The following is a 21,420-nucleotide window of genomic DNA, read 5'->3' on the forward strand; positions in this document are numbered from 1 at the left end:
GTTCGTGGCTCCGGTGACGTCATCATCTCGGCAAACTCCGTCTCTCTGCTTTGTTTTTCGAGCTGGAGTGATTGAATTAACTGGTATGCAGCCCTGTGAATTCCCCTGTTGATCCAGAGGTGTTGGGATAGGATGTTAGGTAAGTATTGTGTGTTTGTTTTGGATGTTAGTCTGAGAATCATGTAAAGTTGTGGATAAGTGTGCCCCTTTGTTTACAAATCGTCCTTTGAGTCTTTGTAACTAATGTTAGAGTGATGAGAGAGGAGGGGAGCTATTATGTATCAGATATTCTCTAAGTTTGTATCGAGTTTTCCTTTTTTGTATCATTATTCACTCCACTCTCTGTGGGGGATTTATATCTGTGTTGAGAGGATCTTGTATGTATGTATGAGTGTGTAGATATAGTCTGGGCTTACTTTTAATTAGGTTTTATGTGATGGGGACTGTATTAAGCATTAAAATTATGTTATTAGTTGTGTATTTACAGGACTGTGTCGTGGTGGAGAGTCGGATTTCGGGATTTCATCTCATCGGACCCAAAGTTCAGAGACGTGGCACGAGCTTGGTTAGGGGAACGAAAAATCCAAAGGCCAGACTGTGTCCGGCCTTGGTTGTGCATTGTCCTACATTTCAACTGACCGCTTCGGATTCCATTTCGACTTCCTCCTTCGTCCAGACCCTCCTCCACTCCTGTTTCTCATTGTTGAATATCATGCTGTTTTATGTATTTTTTGTGAATAAATAAATAATTGTTTTATTTTTTGTTTTTTATTTTTTGATTACTTTGTTTATTTAATTTGTTTATTTGTTTAAAATTAGGTGTGTGTCTTTTATTTGTGTTTTTATTGTTTTATGTGTGCGTGTGTGTGCTTTTTTGTGTCCCTTCGTATATTTACTTTTGTGTTAAGATTCGAGTTAGGGTTTGTCGCGCCGTCCCCCGTGTTTGGGGTATGGTTCCTGTGATTTCAGGTCGTATTAAGAGGGGTTTTAGTGTCAGGGTTACTGACTTTAGGGTTAGGGTGAGTGTAGGGGTTGGGGTTGCATTTTAATTTTTGAAACTTAGGGTTAGTCGCGTAGTCCCCTGAGTCGCTGTGTTTTTAGGTATGATTCACGTAGTTCAGGGCTGCATAAAAATGAATTTTAATTTTAATGTTCAGAGCTGCATAAAAATGAATTTTAATTTTAATGTTAGGGTTACTGACCGTAGGGTTACTGACCGTAGGGTTCCTGGCCGTAGGGTTGGGGTGAGTGTTGGGGTTGCGTTTTGGTTTATGGGAATAGGGTTAGTGGTCGCGTCAGGGTTACCGTCTATGGGGTTGGGGTGAGTGTTGGTGTTGGGTTGTCGTAATCGAAAATTAGGGTTCATCCCGGAGCTCTCCGTGTTTTAGGTTTTGCTGTTTGTTTTTAGTTTTCATTTAGGCCCCTTGGATACACCGTGTCCAATCGCTTGATCCATATTCTTTCAAACCTTAACCTCTCCCGTAATGACCAAAAGGGGCTTGACTGTAAGGCGGTAACCCTGAGGGCTGAGAGTCCATGCATTACAAAATGCTTAACTAATAATTTGCGTTTTTCGATTTTGTTACGTATGTTGTATGTGTGTTGATATGTTCGTAATGAGAGTTGATTCTTAGTTTGTCCAACGTATTGTTTGTGGCATTTCGTACAATAAATTAAGTAGATGCAGTTGCATACCCCCGCCGATGTGTTGCGTTGTGTTTCGTAAATGTTTTTGTTTGTTTTGTTCTGGACCCACCGTCTCACCGTGTAGTGTTTGTGCGCTTCCGCTCTTGTCGGTTTTTGTTGTTGGCTGGTTTTGCTACTGACCAGTGTGTCTAGTAAGTTTTTGTTTCTCTTAAAGGCCGCGATTGGTCTGTGTTTCTGTATAAAACGTGTGGGTTCGATGAATTTGTTGAAGTTTTCTTTTGTTGCTCTATTAAGTTGTTTACTCTGTTGTGAGTAAAATGTGACGAGGGGGATTATTTTGTTGCGTGTGTTTGTTGTTGTTGTTGGGTTTGCGATAGATTGTTGAAATGTTTTGAAAATTTTCCGAAGGTATGTGCGTCCGTATCCCCGTTTTTTAAGTGCCTTAAAGAGGGTTTTAACTGCCATTTTAAAGTCTGTCTCTTGAGAAGATATTCTGTAAAATCTAAGGATTTGTGACTTGATTACTCCCCGAAATGTGTGCTTAGGGTGAAAGCTAGACTTGTGTAGTAGCGAGTGTGTGTCTGTGGGTTTGAAGTAAACTTTGTAGTCCAATTGGTTTTGTTTCTCAAATTTTGGTCCTTTGTATGTGACTACGTCCAAGAAGTTCACTTGTTGGTCGTTGATCTCAAACTTGATTGTGATGGAACTTTGATGATTGTTCAAGTGTGTTGTGAATCTTTGAAATTCCTCTCGGCCGTATGTCCATACTCCCCAAATATCGTCTAGGAATCTGTAATATGCGAATGGTTTTAAGGGAAAATTAGTTAGTGCGGAGTGCTCCCAAGCTGCCATGAATATGTTTGCGTAAGAGGGTGCGAATTTTTTGCCCATGGCGGTGCCCTTTGTTTGCAGATAGAATTTCGAGTTAAATTCAAAGTCGTTTTTGGTGAGATTGATTTCTAATAGTTTGATTATATACTCATCGGGTCTTTTGGGGTCCGGAAAACGCTTGAAGCAATCTTGCACAGCCGATATTCCGGCCTGTGTTTCGATGTTTGTGTAGAGACTGTCTATGTCGATAGTAAAAAGGAGGGCGTCCGTGGGGATTGTTAGATTTTTGGTCTTTTGTATGAAATCGTATGTGTCTCGTAAATAACTGGCGTGTCGCTGTGAGATGGGGTTTAAAAAATATTCTATATATTCGGCTGTATAGTATGATTCGCTATCACAGTCCGATACTATTGGACGGCCTGGTGGTATCTTATGTGGCCTACTCCAGTCTTTCGGGTCTTTGTGAATTTTGGGCAGTAGATAAAATCTCCTTGGCCTGGGAGTGCCCGATCCCATTAAATAAGTTTTTTGGTCCCCGCTGATAATCTTTTTTTCGCACATTTCTTCAAGTATTTCTTTGATTTCTAGTCTCGTTTGGGGGTATATGGGTTCGTTCAAGGGGCTATAGTGTTCTTGTTTGTTAAGTTGTCGATGCCCCTCCCATAAATAGTCCGTTTTGTCCATGAGTACGACCGCGTTTCCTTTGTCCGCAGGTTTGATTACCAACTGGTGATTGCCGTGTAGGTTTTTAATAGCTATTCTTTCATTCTTTGTGAGATTTTCTTCTTCTGACCGGCCCCAATCGAGATGTTTGTACGCGTAATAGTCTGCTTTGATCAATGAGTTGATTTGCGGGGGTAAACTGGATAGTGCTGGAGTCCAATCGGAGTTGTGCGTGAATGGTAGTTTCTGTTTTTGTCTTTTTTTGCCCTCAAAGTATACTTCTAATTTTATTCGTCTGTGATAAGTCTGTAAGCTATGTAATAATTCGATCTTTTGTGTGGTTCTTTTAGTTGAGGGAATGAACGAAAGGCCTTTCCGTAATGTTTCCGTTTGATCTTGGGTTAGTATTACCGTCGATAAATTGACTATGCGTTTGTCTGAGTCCCCTGTTGGGATATTTGGCCTTCCAAGTCTAAAAAATACATCCAGTGTTCTAAAAGTGCTCGGGCCGTACCGGCGGTCCAGTGGATCATGTCGTTCTCTACCCTGAAATCCCTGGATGGTAATGCTGATACATGATGAAGATTGTCCCTGATGTATTTGTTCATGGCCGTGAGATGTGCTTTTTCTTCTTCTGGTAGTGTTTGGCTAAAGTTAATGAGTGGTACGATGATCTCCGTGTGTGGTAAGCGAGCGCGTGCTGTTTTGTATGTTCTGAGTATTTCCTTTTCTGTGGTTGAGATGCACCTTTGTGTACGATTATTGATACCGAACGAGAGCATCAGTACTTCGGGTTCCATTGCGATCGTTGCTTTTTCCACCAAATAACCGGCGTGTTGGAATTTGGCTCCCGGGAAGCTATCCACCTGGAGCTCTACTATATCAAAAGACGGGATCCTTGCTACGTTAGAGTCGCCGATTATCACACATCTCTTTTTTAGGTTGAGGCTCCAGTCTATGTGTTTTTTGTCTGTCTTGATGTGTTTGTAAGGTCTGCCCACCGATTTTGGTGTGGAGGGGGTCACGAGTGTGTGTGTGTCCTTTCTTGGTGTGGCGAGCGCTGTCGATGTGTTCTCAGTGTCGTGTGTGGTATTTTCGGTTTCTTCGGTTCGTGTACTGTCTCTCTGTTCGTTTTCGGTCTCCAATGTAGGGGATGTTCTATGTGCTGCGTTGACTGTATATGTGGCGTAGTCGTCATCCGTTGAGTCCTCCGAGTATAAACTGGGGGAGGTGGCTCTGTCTACATGTGTAGTGGGAGGTCTTGTAGTCGCCGTCGTGTCTGAGGTGTGTCTAGACTGCCCAGTTGTGTCTTCCTTTTCGTTCGTTTTGTTCTTCTCGACAATTGTGTGTGTGCTAAGTTGTTCGTGGGTTGTTTTTGGCTGTTCGGTGGGGGCTTTTTGTTCGGCGGTCTGTTTGTTTTGTGGTGTTTCGATGTCCACCAAGAGGTCAGTGTTAAGTCTGCGTGCTGTTCTTTGTGGTAGTGGTTTTGTTGTGTGTATGATTGTAGGCGTAATGCCTGCTGGGGGTGCGAGTGGTGGGAATTCTTCGTCGAAAGACCAGTCGCCCCTGCTGGGAGGAGGGGCGGCTGGCGAAGTCTGTACATGTACGTGTTGTGCCCCTGATTTTGCCCTTGTCGCTGGCGGATCATCTTTACGTTTGTGTGTTCGTGCGTGCGTTTGATTTGTGTTTGGGGCTGGTGGATCTCCGTTTTCGGTGTCTCTCGATGTGTTGCGTTCGTTAGTTTCGGTAAGGAATGTTTCTATTTTTTCGAATGTTGTGGGTTGTATTTTATTTTGTAGGTTTTTGTTGGCCCATCTGGTCGCTATGTCGAGTGCGTGTGGCCAATCCGCTCTGTCGGTGTGCGCTATGAGCTCACGCTTCTTCTGTTGGATGAGGAGCTGGTAATGTTCTCGTAGGATAAGTTGTGTCGTGTACATCCAATTGCGTGCGTTGCCCGTCAATCTCTCGTTTACTCTTTCGTTGGGTAGTAATGGTTTAATCGTGGTGATCAGGTGTGTTTGCAGTCTTTTAAATGTGATGGGTGTGTCGCTTTCTTTTTGTACGTCAATGTTTTTTAATTGGTGTTCCAAGCGAAGGAGATCGTAAACCAGTTTAATCGTGTTTTTGAGCTTCGGTGTTGCGGGCGTATATGCAGATGGGGTAGGATCGCTCGGTTGTGTAAAATATCTCTGGGGTCTTGTTCGCGGTCCCTTTTGTGGCCGTTCTCTCTTGTTGTTTTGTTCGTTACGCCACCTTGGTGTATATTCTGTCCCGTTACCGTCCCTGGAGTAATGTTTGCGTTGAAGGGGACCGTCTGTGCGTGGAGTGTCATCGTGATAGTAAGTCGTTCTTTGTCTGTTTATGTTATGTGGAGTTTCGCGTCTCGTGAAGACCGGGCGAGGCGGTTGGGCGTTTCTGTTGTAGGGAACCCCCTGTGTGTCGTATTGAACGTTTCTGAATTGTCTTTGTCTCTGTGGGAAGTTTGTGTTTTTAGAGTGCGTGTTATTATTTCTGTATCTCCACGTATCGTTGTCTAATTCTACTCTATTTTCTTGTCTTTTGTATTGGGAATTTATAAATTGTCTTTCTCTGTATGGGAGTTCTGCGTTTTTGTAGTGATGTGTGTCACTTCTTGTGTATCTCCATGTGTCGTCGTCTTCACGTGTGATCAGTGCACGTGGTCTGATGTCTTGTCTAGGTTGGGTGTTGTTGTATTGTCTGTACTGATATGTGAAATTGTTGAAACGATGGTGCTCGTCTTGGGCCCCATCGTTTATCCATCTAGTATCTCTAGTAGTCCGGAAACGGACTGTTGGGTGGAAATCATTGTCATGAACACGGTGCGGGCCGGCGTGAACGTCCCACCGCAAGCGGTTGGTGTTCTCACTCCGTTGCTCGTGACTTTGATTTCGAGTACTTTGTTGTACTGCATTGTTCCTAGAAATATATTGGTGTGCTGTGTTAGTGGGATAATCCCAGATCCTAACTCGTTCTCTTGGAGTTAGTCTGGCTCTGTATTCATTAAAGTATCTGTACATCTTTTTTTGTTTTTTGAAAGCTTTGTAGTTTTCTATTTTTTTCTAAATATTTTTTCCTAATTCTATTTTCTAAATCTATAAGGAATTCCTAAAAATCGACGTTCAATGCGTAGCTACGTTTCGAAGTGTATATTTCTTCCTCAGGCTGTGTGCAAGAACGTCGGATTTGTATAGAAGATCAGTGTCTGTGAGTGTCCAAAGAGAGCAGCTTCACAAATGGTGAGCTGGTGAGTGTTCCCTCCCTATTTATAGTCCTGCTGTGAGGGAGAGGGGAGGGGGGAGTGGGGGAGTGGCTATGATCAGTGTGTGAGCTGGTTTGTTCAAATGGTGTTTTAATCGTATTTTAATGTGTATTTTTTGCTTTTAATATATTTAATCATCCTGTTGAAATAATTAAGCGTTTGTTTTGTTAGAAAAATTATTTGTTATGAGTATTTATTATCAAACTTATTTATTTGACTTCCTATGTGGTTTGGATGTTACTTCAAGTGTGTTTGTTCAAGTTGTTTTATAAGTAACTATTTAAGTCATATCTGCGTGGGTTTATTATTTTTATAAGTGTGTAAGGAGTAATTGTTGGTGTCCTTATGGAGTGTTTGTTATTTTGCTGAGTCATTTTGGGTCTAAAATGTTATGACAGGCTGTGTTATTCGAGATAAATTGTATTCCTCATTTTTAATCCTCTTATTAAATGAGTTGGATTATTTCTGTAAGATATAAATCAGTGTGTTGAATCGTCTTAAGCCTCAAATAATGTTAGCAATGTTATTAATTGTCAGATAATCCTGGTTTTTAAGTTGTGTTTGTATGGATTCCTTTGATCCTGCTTTAGATAAATGTTAGAAATGAATTGGCTGTGTTTGAAGTAGTTTTAAACGCGAGGGTGTGTGACGTCATCGTCGCGGTGCTTCCGCGATTTACTTCCTGTTTTGTTCGTGGCTCCGGTGACGTCATCATCTCGGCAAACTCCGTCTCTCTGCTTTGTTTTTCGAGCTGGAGTGATTGAATTAACTGGTATGCAGCCCTGTGAATTCCCCTGTTGATCCAGAGGTGTTGGGATAGGATGTTAGGTAAGTATTGTGTGTTTGTTTTGGATGTTAGTCTGAGAATCATGTAAAGTTGTGGATAAGTGTGCCCCTTTGTTTACAAATCGTCCTTTGAGTCTTTGTAACTAATGTTAGAGTGATGAGAGAGGAGGGGAGCTATTATGTATCAGATATTCTCTAAGTTTGTATCGAGTTTTCCTTTTTTGTATCATTATTCACTCCACTCTCTGTGGGGGATTTATATCTGTGTTGAGAGGATCTTGTATGTATGTATGAGTGTGTAGATATAGTCTGGGCTTACTTTTAATTAGGTTTTATGTGATGGGGACTGTATTAAGCATTAAAATTATGTTATTAGTTGTGTATTTACAGGACTGTGTCGTGGTGGAGAGTCGGATTTCGGGATTTCATCTCATCGGACCCAAAGTTCAGAGACGTGGCACGAGCTTGGTTAGGGGAACGAAAAATCCAAAGGCCAGACTGTGTCCGGCCTTGGTTGTGCATTGTCCTACATTTCAACTGACCGCTTCGGATTCCATTTCGACTTCCTCCTTCGTCCAGACCCTCCTCCACTCCTGTTTCTCATTGTTGAATATCATGCTGTTTTATGTATTTTTTGTGAATAAATAAATAATTGTTTTATTTTTTGTTTTTTATTTTTTGATTACTTTGTTTATTTAATTTGTTTATTTGTTTAAAATTAGGTGTGTGTCTTTTATTTGTGTTTTTATTGTTTTATGTGTGCGTGTGTGTGCTTTTTTGTGTCCCTTCGTATATTTACTTTTGTGTTAAGATTCGAGTTAGGGTTTGTCGCGCCGTCCCCCGTGTTTGGGGTATGGTTCCTGTGATTTCAGGTCGTATTAAGAGGGGTTTTAGTGTCAGGGTTACTGACTTTAGGGTTAGGGTGAGTGTAGGGGTTGGGGTTGCATTTTAATTTTTGAAACTTAGGGTTAGTCGCGTAGTCCCCTGAGTCGCTGTGTTTTTAGGTATGATTCACGTAGTTCAGGGCTGCATAAAAATGAATTTTAATTTTAATGTTCAGAGCTGCATAAAAATGAATTTTAATTTTAATGTTAGGGTTACTGACCGTAGGGTTACTGACCGTAGGGTTCCTGGCCGTAGGGTTGGGGTGAGTGTTGGGGTTGCGTTTTGGTTTATGGGAATAGGGTTAGTGGTCGCGTCAGGGTTACCGTCTATGGGGTTGGGGTGAGTGTTGGTGTTGGGTTGTCGTAATCGAAAATTAGGGTTCATCCCGGAGCTCTCCGTGTTTTAGGTTTTGCTGTTTGTTTTTAGTTTTCATTTAGGCCCCTTGGATACACCGTGTCCAATCGCTTGATCCATATTCTTTCAAACCTTAACCTCTCCCGTAATGACCAAAAGGGGCTTGACTGTAAGGCGGTAACCCTGAGGGCTGAGAGTCCATGCATTACAAAATGCTTAACTAATAATTTGCGTTTTTCGATTTTGTTACGTATGTTGTATGTGTGTTGATATGTTCGTAATGAGAGTTGATTCTTAGTTTGTCCAACGTATTGTTTGTGGCATTTCGTACAATAAATTAAGTAGATGCAGTTGCATACCCCCGCCGATGTGTTGCGTTGTGTTTCGTAAATGTTTTTGTTTGTTTTGTTCTGGACCCACCGTCTCACCGTGTAGTGTTTGTGCGCTTCCGCTCTTGTCGGTTTTTGTTGTTGGCTGGTTTTGCTACTGACCAGTGTGTCTAGTAAGTTTTTGTTTCTCTTAAAGGCCGCGATTGGTCTGTGTTTCTGTATAAAACGTGTGGGTTCGATGAATTTGTTGAAGTTTTCTTTTGTTGCTCTATTAAGTTGTTTACTCTGTTGTGAGTAAAATGTGACGAGGGGGATTATTTTGTTGCGTGTGTTTGTTGTTGTTGTTGGGTTTGCGATAGATTGTTGAAATGTTTTGAAAATTTTCCGAAGGTATGTGCGTCCGTATCCCCGTTTTTTAAGTGCCTTAAAGAGGGTTTTAACTGCCATTTTAAAGTCTGTCTCTTGAGAAGATATTCTGTAAATCTAAGGATTTGTGACTTGATTACTCCCCGAAATGTGTGCTTAGGGTGAAAGCTAGACTTGTGTAGTAGCGAGTGTGTGTCTGTGGGTTTGAAGTAAACTTTGTAGTCCAATTGGTTTTGTTTCTCAAATTTTGGTCCTTTGTATGTGACTACGTCCAAGAAGTTCACTTGTTGGTCGTTGATCTCAAACTTGATTGTGATGGAACTTTGATGATTGTTCAAGTGTGTTGTGAATCTTTGAAATTCCTCTCGGCCGTATGTCCATACTCCCCAAATATCGTCTAGGAATCTGTAATATGCGAATGGTTTTAAGGGAAAATTAGTTAGTGCGGAGTGCTCCCAAGCTGCCATGAATATGTTTGCGTAAGAGGGTGCGAATTTTTTGCCCATGGCGGTGCCCTTTGTTTGCAGATAGAATTTCGAGTTAAATTCAAAGTCGTTTTTGGTGAGATTGATTTCTAATAGTTTGATTATATACTCATCGGGTCTTTTGGGGTCCGGAAAACGCTTGAAGCAATCTTGCACAGCCGATATTCCGGCCTGTGTTTCGATGTTTGTGTAGAGACTGTCTATGTCGATAGTAAAAAGGAGGGCGTCCGTGGGGATTGTTAGATTTTTGGTCTTTTGTATGAAATCGTATGTGTCTCGTAAATAACTGGCGTGTCGCTGTGAGATGGGGTTTAAAAAATATTCTATATATTCGGCTGTATAGTATGATTCGCTATCACAGTCCGATACTATTGGACGGCCTGGTGGTATCTTATGTGGCCTACTCCAGTCTTTCGGGTCTTTGTGAATTTTGGGCAGTAGATAAAATCTCCTTGGCCTGGGAGTGCCCGATCCCATTAAATAAGTTTTTTGGTCCCCGCTGATAATCTTTTTTTCGCACATTTCTTCAAGTATTTCTTTGATTTCTAGTCTCGTTTGGGGGTATATGGGTTCGTTCAAGGGGCTATAGTGTTCTTGTTTGTTAAGTTGTCGATGCCCCTCCCATAAATAGTCCGTTTTGTCCATGAGCGACCGCGTTTCCTTTGTCCGCAGGTTTGATTACCAACTGGTGATTGCCGTGTAGGTTTTTAATAGCTATTCTTTCATTCTTTGTGAGATTTTCTTCTTCTGACCGGCCCCAATCGAGATGTTTGTACGCGTAATAGTCTGCTTTGATCAATGAGTTGATTTGCGGGGGTAAACTGGATAGTGCTGGAGTCCAATCGGAGTTGTGCGTGAATGGTAGTTTCTGTTTTTGTCTTTTTTTGCCCTCAAAGTATACTTCTAATTTTATTCGTCTGTGATAAGTCTGTAAGCTATGTAATAATTCGATCTTTTGTGTGGTTCTTTTAGTTGAGGGAATGAACGAAAGGCCTTTCCGTAATGTTTCCGTTTGATCTTGGGTTAGTATTACCGTCGATAAATTGACTATGCGTTTGTCTGAGTCCCCTGTTGGGATATTTGGCCTTCCAAGTCTAAAAAATACATCCAGTGTTCTAAAAGTGCTCGGGCCGTACCGGCGGTCCAGTGGATCATGTCGTTCTCTACCCTGAAATCCCTGGATGGTAATGCTGATACATGATGAAGATTGTCCCTGATGTATTTGTTCATGGCCGTGAGATGTGCTTTTTCTTCTTCTGGTAGTGTTTGGCTAAAGTTAATGAGTGGTACGATGATCTCCGTGTGTGGTAAGCGAGCGCGTGCTGTTTTGTATGTTCTGAGTATTTCCTTTTCTGTGGTTGAGATGCACCTTTGTGTACGATTATTGATACCGAACGAGAGCATAGGTACTCCGGGTTCCATTGCGATCGTTGCTTTTTCCACCAAATAACCGGCGTGTTGGAATTTGGCTCCCGGGAAGCTATCCACCTGGAGCTCTACTATATCAAAAGACGGGATCCTTGCTACGTTAGAGTCGCCGATTATCACACATCTCTTTTTTAGGTTGAGGCTCCAGTCTATGTGTTTTTTGTCTGTCTTGATGTGTTTGTAAGGTCTGCCCACCGATTTTGGTGTGGAGGGGGTCACGAGTGTGTGTGTGTCCTTTCTTGGTGTGGCGAGCGCTGTCGATGTGTTCTCAGTGTCGTGTGTGGTATTTTCGGTTTCTTCGGTTCGTGTACTGTCTCTCTGTTCGTTTTCGGTCTCCAATGTAGGGGATGTTCTATGTGCTGCGTTGACTGTATATGTGGCGTAGTCGTCATCCGTTGAGTCCTCCGAGTATAAACTGGGGAGGTGGCTCTGTCTACATGTGTAGTGGGAGGTCTTGTAGTCGCCGTCGTGTCTGAGGTGTGTCTAGACTGCCCAGTTGTGTCTTCCTTTTCGTTCGTTTTGTTCTTCTCGACAATTGTGTGTGTGTGCTAAGTTGTTCGTGGGTTGTTTTTGGCTGTTCGGTGGGGGCTTTTTGTTCGGCGGTCTGTTTGTTTTCTGTGGTGTTTCGATGTCCACCAAGAGGTCAGTGTTAAGTCTGCGTGCTGTTCTTTGTGGTAGTGGTTTTGTTGTGTGTATGATTGTAGGCGTAATGCCTGCTGGGGGTGCGAGTGGTGGGAATTCTTCGTCGAAAGACCAGTCGCCCCTGCTGGGAGGAGGGGCGGCTGGCGAAGTCTGTACATGTACGTGTTGTGCCCCTGATTTTGCCCTTGTCGCTGGCGGATCATCTTTACGTTTGTGTGTTCGTGCGTGCGTTTGATTTGTGTTTGGGGCTGGTGGATCTCCGTTTTCGGTGTCTCTCGATGTGTTGCGTTCGTTAGTTTCGGTAAGGAATGTTTCTATTTTTTCGAATGTTGTGGGTTGTATTTTATTTTGTAGGTTTTTGTTGGCCCATCTGGTCGCTATGTCGAGTGCGTGTGGCCAATCCGCTCTGTCGGTGTGCGCTATGAGCTCACGCTTCTTCTGTTGGATGAGGAGCTGGTAATGTTCTCGTAGGATAAGTTGTGTCGTGTACATCCAATTGCGTGCGTTGCCCGTCAATCTCTCGTTTACTCTTTCGTTGGGTAGTAATGGTTTAATCGTGGTGATCAGGTGTGTTTGCAGTCTTTTAAATGTGATGGGTGTGTCGCTTTCTTTTTGTACGTCAATGTTTTTTAATTGGTGTTCCAAGCGAAGGAGATCGTAAACCAGTTTAATCGTGTTTTTGAGCTTCGGTGTTGCGGGCGTATATGCAGATGGGGTAGGATCGCTCGGTTGTGAAAATATCTCTGGGTCTTGTTCGCGGTCCCTTTGTGGCCGTTCTCTCTTGTTGTTTTGTTCGTTACGCCACCTTGGTGTATATTCTGTCCCGTTACCGTCCCTGGAGTAATGTTTGCGTTGAAGGGGACCGTCTGTGCGTGGAGTGTCATCGTGATAGTAAGTCGTTCTTTGTCTGTTTATGTTATGTGGAGTTTCGCGTCTCGTGAAGACCGGGCGAGGCGGTTGGGCGTTTCTGTTGTAGGGAACCCCCTGTGTGTCGTATTGAACGTTTCTGAATTGTCTTTGTCTCTGTGGGAAGTTTGTGTTTTTAGAGTGCGTGTTATTATTTCTGTATCTCCACGTATCGTTGTCTAATTCTACTCTATTTTCTTGTCTTTTGTATTGGGAATTTATAAATTGTCTTTCTCTGTATGGGAGTTCTGCGTTTTTGTAGTGATGTGTGTCACTTCTTGTGTATCTCCATGTGTCGTCGTCTTCACGTGTGATCAGTGCACGTGGTCTGATGTCTTGTCTAGGTTGGGTGTTGTTGTATTGTCTGTACTGATATGTGAAATTGTTGAAACGATGGTGCTCGTCTTGGGCCCCATCGTTTATCCATCTAGTATCTCTAGTTGGAAACGGACTGTTGGGTGGAAATCATTGTCATGAACACGGTGCGGGCCGGCGTGAACGTCCCACCGCAAGCGGTTGGTGTTCTCCACTCCGTTGCTCGTGACTTTGATTTCGAGTACTTTGTTGTACTGCATTGTTCCTAGAAATATATTGGTGTGCTGTGTTAGTGGGATAATCCCAGATCCTAACTCGTTCTCTTGGAGTTAGTCTGGCTCTGTATTCATTAAAGTATCTGTACATCTTTTTTTGTTTTTTGAAAGCTTTGTAGTTTTCTATTTTTTTCTAAATATTTTTTCCTAATTCTATTTTCTAAATCTATAAGGAATTCCTAAAAATCGACGTTCAATGCGTAGCTACGTTTCGAAGTGTATATTTCTTCCTCAGGCTGTGTGCAATAAATGTTGGATTTGTATAGAAGATCAGTGTCTGTGAGTGTCCAAAGAGAGCAGCTTCACAAATGGTGAGCTGGTGAGTGTTCCCTCCCTATTTATAGTCCTGCTGTGAGGGAGAGGGGAGGGGGGAGTGGGGGAGTGGCTATGATCAGTGTGTGAGCTGGTTTGTTCAAATGGTGTTTTAATCGTATTTTAATGTGTATTTTTTGCTTTTAATATATTTAATCATCCTGTTGAAATAATTAAGCGTTTGTTTTGTTAGAAAAATTATTTGTTATGAGTATTTATTATCAAACTTATTTATTTGACTTCCTATGTGGTTTGGATGTTACTTCAAGTGTGTTTGTTCAAGTTGTTTTATAAGTAACTATTTAAGTCATATCTGCGTGGGTTTATTATTTTTATAAGTGTGTAAGGAGTAATTGTTGGTGTCCTTATGGAGTGTTTGTTATTTTGCTGAGTCATTTTGGGTCTAAAATGTTATGACAGGCTGTGTTATTCAAGATAAATTGTATTCCTCATTTTTAATCCTCTTATTAAATGAGTTGGATTATTTCTGTAAGATATAAATCAGTGTGTTGAATCGTCTTAAGCCTCAAATAATGTTAGCAATGTTATTAATTGTCAGATAATCCTGGTTTTTAAGTTGTGTTTGTATGGATTCCTTTGATCCTGCTTTAGATAAATGTTAGAAATGAATTGGCTGTGTTTGAAGTAGTTTTAAACGCGAGGGTGTGTGACGTCATCGTCGCGGTGCTTCCGCGATTTACTTCCTGTTTTGTTCGTGGCTCCGGTGACGTCATCATCTCGGCAAACTCCGTCTCTCTGCTTTGTTTTTCGAGCTGGAGTGATTGAATTAACTGGTATGCAGCCCTGTGAATTCCCCTGTTGATCCAGAGGTGTTGGGATAGGATGTTAGGTAAGTATTGTGTGTTTGTTTTGGATGTTAGTCTGAGAATCATGTAAAGTTGTGGATAAGTGTGCCCCTTTGTTTACAAATCGTCCTTTGAGTCTTTGTAACTAATGTTAGAGTGATGAGAGAGGAGGGGAGCTATTATGTATCAGATATTCTCTAAGTTTGTATCGAGTTTTCCTTTTTTGTATCATTATTCACTCCACTCTCTGTGGGGGATTTATATCTGTGTTGAGAGGATCTTGTATGTATGTATGAGTGTGTAGATATAGTCTGGGCTTACTTTTAATTAGGTTTTATGTGATGGGGACTGTATTAAGCATTAAAATTATGTTATTAGTTGTGTATTTACAGGACTGTGTCGTGGTGGAGAGTCGGATTTCGGGATTTCATCTCATCGGACCCAAAGTTCAGAGACGTGGCACGAGCTTGGTTAGGGGAACGAAAAATCCAAAGGCCAGACTGTGTCCGGCCTTGGTTGTGCATTGTCCTACATTTCAACTGACCGCTTCGGATTCCATTTCGACTTCCTCCTTCGTCCAGACCCTCCTCCACTCCTGTTTCTCATTGTTGAATATCATGCTGTTTTATGTATTTTTTGTGAATAAATAAATAATTGTTTTATTTTTTGTTTTTTATTTTTTGATTACTTTGTTTATTTAATTTGTTTATTTGTTTAAAATTAGGTGTGTGTCTTTTATTTGTGTTTTTATTGTTTTATGTGTGCGTGTGTGTGCTTTTTTGTGTCCCTTCGTATATTTACTTTTGTGTTAAGATTCGAGTTAGGGTTTGTCGTGCCGTCCCCCGTGTTTGGGGTATGGTTCCTGTGATTTCAGGTCGTATTAAGAGGGGTTTTAGTGTCAGGGTTACTGACTTTAGGGTTAGGGTGAGTGTAGGGGTTGGGGTTGCATTTTAATTTTTGAAACTTAGGGTTAATCCTAGTCCCCTGAGTCGCTGTGTTTTTAGGTATGATTCACGTAGTTCAGGGCTGCATAAAAATGAATTTTAATTTTAATGTTCAGAGCTGCATAAAAATGAATTTTAATTTTAATGTTAGGGTTACTGACCGTAGGGTTACTGACCGTAGGGTTCCTGGCCGTAGGGTTGGGGTGAGTGTTGGGGTTGCGTTTTGGTTTATGGGAATAGGGTTAGTGGTCGCGTCAGGGTTACCGTCTATGGGGTTGGGGTGAGTGTTGGTGTTGGGTTGTCGTAATCGAAAATTAGGGTTCATCCCGGAGCTCTCCGTGTTTTAGGTTTTGCTGTTTGTTTTTAGTTTTCATTTAGGCCCCTTGGATACACCGTGTCCAATCGCTTGATCCATATTCTTTCAAACCTTAACCTCTCCCGTAATGACCAAAAGGGGCTTGACTGTAAGGCGGTAACCCTGAGGGCTGAGAGTCCATGCATTACAAAATGCTTAACTAATAATTTGCGTTTTTCGATTTTGTTACGTATGTTGTATGTGTGTTGATATGTTCGTAATGAGAGTTGATTCTTAGTTTGTCCAACGTATTGTTTGTGGCATTTCGTACAATAAATTAAGTAGATGCAGTTGCATACCCCCGCCGATGTGTTGCGTTGTGTTTCGTAAATGTTTTTGTTTGTTTTGTTCTGGACCCACCGTCTCACCGTGTAGTGTTTGTGCGCTTCCGCTCTTGTCGGTTTTTGTTGTTGGCTGGTTTTGCTACTGACCAGTGTGTCTAGTAAGTTTTTGTTTCTCTTAAAGGCCGCGATTGGTCTGTGTTTCTGTATAAAACGTGTGGGTTCGATGAATTTGTTGAAGTTTTCTTTTGTTGCTCTATTAAGTTGTTTACTCTGTTGTGAGTAAAATGTGACGAGGGGGATTATTTTGTTGCGTGTGTTTGTTGTTGTTGTTGGGTTTGCGATAGATTGTTGAAATGTTTTGAAAATTTTCCGAGGTATGTGCGTCCGTATCCCCCTTTTAAGTGCCTTTAGGGTTAGGGTTAGGGTTAGGGTTAGGGTTAGGGTTAGGGTTAGGGTGTATATCGGCTTCACTGAACCAAGTAGGCTACACAAAAATCACAGTTTGGTTCTATTGTGAATTATTTTCTCTCCACATAGCGTGATTGTAGACGTTCACAACTACACAAAATAGCATAGACCAGTGGTTCTCAAACTTTTTTTTTTTTTTTTTTTTTTTTTTTTTTACCAACTACCACCTTAGAAAATTATCTCTCCAAGTACCACCATAATGGCCAGTATTAAAAAAAAAAATAGCATTGTAGGCCTAATTAAGCTGTGCACAGTTTAAAAATGAGGCAGATTAATTCCTTTCATTAAGAATATGTATTGTCAGTCACTTACACATTTTAAATAGTCTGAACATTAACTGTGCTTGCAGATAAAAAAAAAACAATAAATTGAAATGTGCTTTTAAAGTTCATTAAATGTCACTGTTCTAAAAGTAAATAGAAAACTGCTGTACCTAAATCTAAAGTATTCATAGTAGCCTATTCATCAAAAGCTGGAAATGTTGATTGGACCTCATAAATATTGGCTTTGTCATTCATACACTTTGACAAATATATGTTAAATTTACTTATGACAGGGTTCATACAGGCACAGCCTAATGAAAATCAAGGCATTTTAAGCACTTTTTTTTCCAGTACCTATTTTATTTTTTCAAGACTGATATGCTATGTATTGAGGACCTTAAATGTATTCTCAGCAACCCATAAAACATTGCATTGATATAAAAAAAAATCAATCATATATTAATATAATAAACCTGCACTAAATGCTTGTGAATTTTTTTACTCAAGTAAAAATACCAATACACTGCTAAAATAACACAAATTTTAGTAAATACTAATATTAAGTAAAAGTACAATTTTTTTTTTTTTTTTTTTTTTTTAAGTACTAGTTTGTTACTTTTGAAAAAAAAAATCAGATTTTCATTGAAATCAAGTTTAAACCTGATTAGTTGGTTTAATTGCTTAAATCCCAAAGCTACATGTATAGGAATTGACACTAAGAAGTATGGTGTTATTTATTTTTCCTTTCATGACAATGTTTTTCAATAGCACTGGTAACTACCACAATCTTTAAGGCAATAAAGACATTTTTTGCCCTTTTTAAACTATTTTCAAGCTTTGAAAGGTTTATTTAACGTATGATAAAGATTTAAATTTGGCCTTTTATTTACATATTTTACACCTTTTCTTTACAATAAGGCAATTTTGTTTCTCAAATAGCAGTACATCAAATGTAGATTTTATTTTACATTTGATCTTAAACTAAAATACAAACTTAAAAAAACACAAGTACACTGTCAGTAAAAATAAAACATGACTATTTTACTTGAGGTATTTGAAATGACAACAATACACTTATCAAAGCAGTGCTTTAAGAGCCTTATTGTTAATTTTGACAAAAACAATAAGTAACAACTGATTGCTTTGACCTGTAATGCTTTAAGACAGATCAGAATACAGCTAAATGTATAAATCACACAAATACCTCATCCAGAAACATTTCCAGCATAATTCTTTGTAATAAAGTTCCACCTTTGCTAAGTTTAACTTAACACAGCCAAAGAAGACAATTAGCATTTTCATCGATCATGCATCAATCTAATTCTAAATACTTAAACTTTTGACTAAATTTAGTCAAGGAGCAAAGATGAATAATTCCTGGGCTTCCTTTCATACCGTTTAGAGGAGTGACAGGTCAGAGGCGAGTCGACTCTCTGTCGGAGAGCAAAACATGGATGTAGATCATCAAATAGGCAGGAAATATGTCCGGTTTAATTGCTCTTCAAGACGTCTCTATAGTGAAAACATGCAAGAAGCATTATTCCAACAAAACATTTCAGTTTTTTTTGTCTCTGCTACTCAAAGCCTTTGTCCCGCCCTTGCGTTTAACGCAAAACTTGACAAGGTTGACTGATTGGCCACTTTTCTTGTCAGTCAAATCATGCTTTGGATTCTGATTTTCAACAGTTTGACACATTGCACTAAAGTAAACACAAAGCACAGTGCTGTGATCGTGCGCTACATAAAACAGTCAATGCTGATCACATTGATGTTCTAGTACACAAAGGATTAAGTGTTAATTGTTGCATGATTTGGTGATTCCTCCATGTACCACTAATAGGAAGCCTGCGTTTGAGAACCACTGGCACAGACAGTACACCTATTTCCAAAATTTATTTCACACAGTACTCCATGTCATTTGCAGTGGTCTCATAATTATGTTAACCCTTTGGGAGATATTTCTGTTGACTGGTTTAAAATCTGTCCAGAACCTTAAAACTCAGTATAATTTGCCTGGCAGCTGCTTTGAGGTTTATTCACATTAAATCAGCTCTTTGGGCAGGTCAGTGCTCCGGGCATATGGGTTACCTTGGAAATCTCTCAACAACGTATTCACTCCTTGTATAAATAATTCTTCCTTCTGTGGAATCTCCCTTATCTGCTTCAGTTTCTTGAACATTCATACAAACTTCTATCTATTATAACTGTTCGGGCTAAGGATCTTTAAGCATGTGCATGCTTTTTCACATCAGGTATGAGAGGTTTAAATCAGCTCAGTTTTGAAAGATTAATTTCGGCGTTTAATTTTCACTGCTGAAAGTCCAAACAATGAAGAAAATCCTTCCATGCTCAACTACACAAGCCCCAAACCAAGCGAGCCAGTTTGCCAACCGACCAAAGTAAAGGGGAAAAATAACCTCAAACCAGGCTCAGTTGGGCATGATAACTTCTCCGCTTGCCAAACTTCCTGTACAGAGCTGGAGTCTAGGCGCTGGAGAATGGTGGACATCCATTGTGGAGTTGCTGCAGATGGGAGAGGTCACCGGCTGGTGTACAGACTGACCCTTCAGGATCAATACATGGACTTGTGGGTCACTATAGGGTCTTAAAGGAATCATTATGCTCTACACCAGGAGCTCCCTCAAATACTGGGCAGCCAAAGCATTGAGGTCTTTGTAGGTAAACAGTAACATTGTAAATTAAATATTTAATAGGGAGTCAATGCACTGAGAAAACTGGAGTAGTGATTTCTTGGTTCTAGAAAGCACTCTAGCAGCTGCATTTTGAACCAGCTGCAGTTTGATAGTGAGGCCAGCAGGGTAACCACCTAGTAACTCATTACAATAGTCTAACTGAGAGGTCATGAAAGCATGACTAAGCTTTTCTGCATCAGTTATTGATAGTTGGCAACATTAAGATGAAGAAATGGAGTTTTGCAGATGCTTAATCTGGCTTTACACAGGTAGCTGTCAGAAATGGCCCCAAAATTACTGACTGAAGATGAGGACAAGGTTAGGGCACACTTGTCAGCTCTACAAAGCTGACCAATCACAGCTTGCTCTCTTCACTGAGGTGTGCATCAGTGTCTGACTGCCACAGCAAGGGCTATGTGACAATCCAAAGGGTTGTGCTGAAGCATACTTGTGTGCTTGATGCAGAAGTATATAACATGCTACATTTTGATGGTAAAATATAACCCTTTAAACCAGGGGTGTCAACTCAATTCCTGGAGGGCTGAAGCCCTGAACAGTCTAGTTCCAACCCTGCTCCAACACACTTACCTGTAGGTTTCAAACAAGCCTGAAGGACTCAATTAGTTTGATCAGGTGTGTTTAATTAGGGTTGGAACTAAACTGTGCAGAGCTGCAGCTCTTTTGGAACAGAGTTTGACACCTGTGTTAAACGATGGCTGTTAAGTATTCAAACATTAAATGAACGCAGCAAGTGAAAAATGGATTTGAAAATGCATCAGGATATAAAGCACTATATATCAGCTTGACATTTTTAGAAAATATTTGCATAGCTACCCAGTATATTAAAGATCAGTAAAACAAAACAACACTAGTGTTACACAGCCCCATAAATGTCAAACTTGTGTATAACTGAATCACATAATGGCCTACTGCTGAAATGCTGAATTGCTCATTAACATGTCAAAACCTAGTGATTTATTTTGAGAGCAATACCGACTATTAGTTTATTAAATTCATTCATGTGACTAGTTTATTAGAGCATATATAGACTAAGAAATCATACAACAGTACCCTGGACAGCAGTGCCACTCTAACGCTTTAGAGCAAAGTCCAATTATTTAAAGTTTACTTTCTAACATAGGCTTCGATAAGCATTTCTTATTTGCTTTATTCGATGCGCAGCAGGAAAGTCTGCATGTAGTCATTGGTTTAGTTCTCTCCTGGATCAGAGCGAGATTTGTGCTACCAAATACAGTGCTGCATGCAATAAACTTGCGTCAGTCAGGCGAATTAAAGGTCTCAAATGCTCAGGATGTCAATGAAATTATTAAACTCACCATTAATAAAATAATAGGCCATTTCATTATTTTAGATGACTGGTTAGAAAATAAACCATGTATAAAATAAGTCAATGAAATAACGGAGATTCACTTCTCTTCCAGAGAGTGCTCTATTGTTTAAACCCTTTTAAAACTATTGTTAGACCAGGCAGCACTAATACGGTTTTATTTTCCACTCATGCTGCAACAGCTCTTTGAAACATTACACAACCCATCAGTAGTTGCCTTTAATGCAATGTAAACTGCTCCCTTTGTTCAATTAAACTCAATAGCTGAAACACTTTCAAGTTAATAAAAACAAAAGCAACCAAGTGTCTAAACACTGCTATGCCGCTCTATCATATTGTGGTGCTACATATAGGTACATGTTACAGCACCTTTTTTAGAGGTCGTATGTTGTGTGCCTCTGGCTTAATTTTATTTGGAGGGAAAATGACAAATGCAACAATTAAAAATGTTTGCAGGGGAATAAAGGTATTTAAGATCTTTGAACATGACAATTAAACTATGATAATGTATCAATAGTGCATTTGTATTACAATAGCAGAAATATATTTACTGTGGCAACCCCACAGATTGATAAAGGGACGAAGCCAAAAAGAAATGAATGATTACGCATAGATCTTGACAGATGTTTGATATCTCTGACCCTGCTGATTTCACTTTTGCACACATTATACAGTGTCACTGTTTTATCTGCAGCTCCACTGACTGTAAAATGCTTCCACACAGAACATGAATTTTTTTTTTGACTGGTGGAGGA

The 21,420-nt window shown here is 40.4% G+C and overlaps 3 long non-coding RNA genes across 6 annotated transcripts; all 3 read left to right on the forward strand.

Moving 5' to 3' along the window:
- On the forward strand, positions 1-5,026 carry LOC148679880 (uncharacterized). 2 transcript variants are annotated; one of them, XR_015945527.1, is made up of 2 exons: positions 1-139; positions 488-5,026. It is a non-coding gene; the product is annotated as an uncharacterized LOC148679880 (long non-coding RNA). The 2 variants fall into 2 exon arrangements; XR_015945526.1 differs by having other exon boundaries at positions 474-1,706.
- A 2,084-nt stretch (positions 5,027-7,110) lies between these two features.
- Positions 7,111-7,867, forward strand: LOC141379197 (uncharacterized). 2 transcript variants are annotated; one of them, XR_015517322.1, is made up of 2 exons: positions 7,111-7,249; positions 7,584-7,867. It is a non-coding gene; the product is annotated as an uncharacterized LOC141379197 (long non-coding RNA). The 2 variants fall into 2 exon arrangements; XR_015517323.2 differs by having other exon boundaries at positions 7,598-7,867.
- Positions 7,868-14,215: 6,348 nt separating this feature from the next.
- On the forward strand, positions 14,216-14,972 carry LOC141379195 (uncharacterized). Of its 2 annotated transcripts, none has more exons than XR_015517306.2 (2): positions 14,216-14,354; positions 14,689-14,972. It is a non-coding gene; the product is annotated as an uncharacterized LOC141379195 (long non-coding RNA). The 2 variants fall into 2 exon arrangements; XR_015517307.2 differs by having other exon boundaries at positions 14,703-14,972.
- Positions 14,973-21,420: the final 6,448 nt, after the last annotated feature.

This window comes from Danio rerio, chromosome 19, assembly GCF_052040795.2.
Source record: "Danio rerio strain M-AB ecotype USA chromosome 19, GRCz13ab, whole genome shotgun sequence".
NCBI classification, from domain to species: domain Eukaryota; kingdom Metazoa; phylum Chordata; class Actinopteri; order Cypriniformes; family Danionidae; genus Danio; species Danio rerio.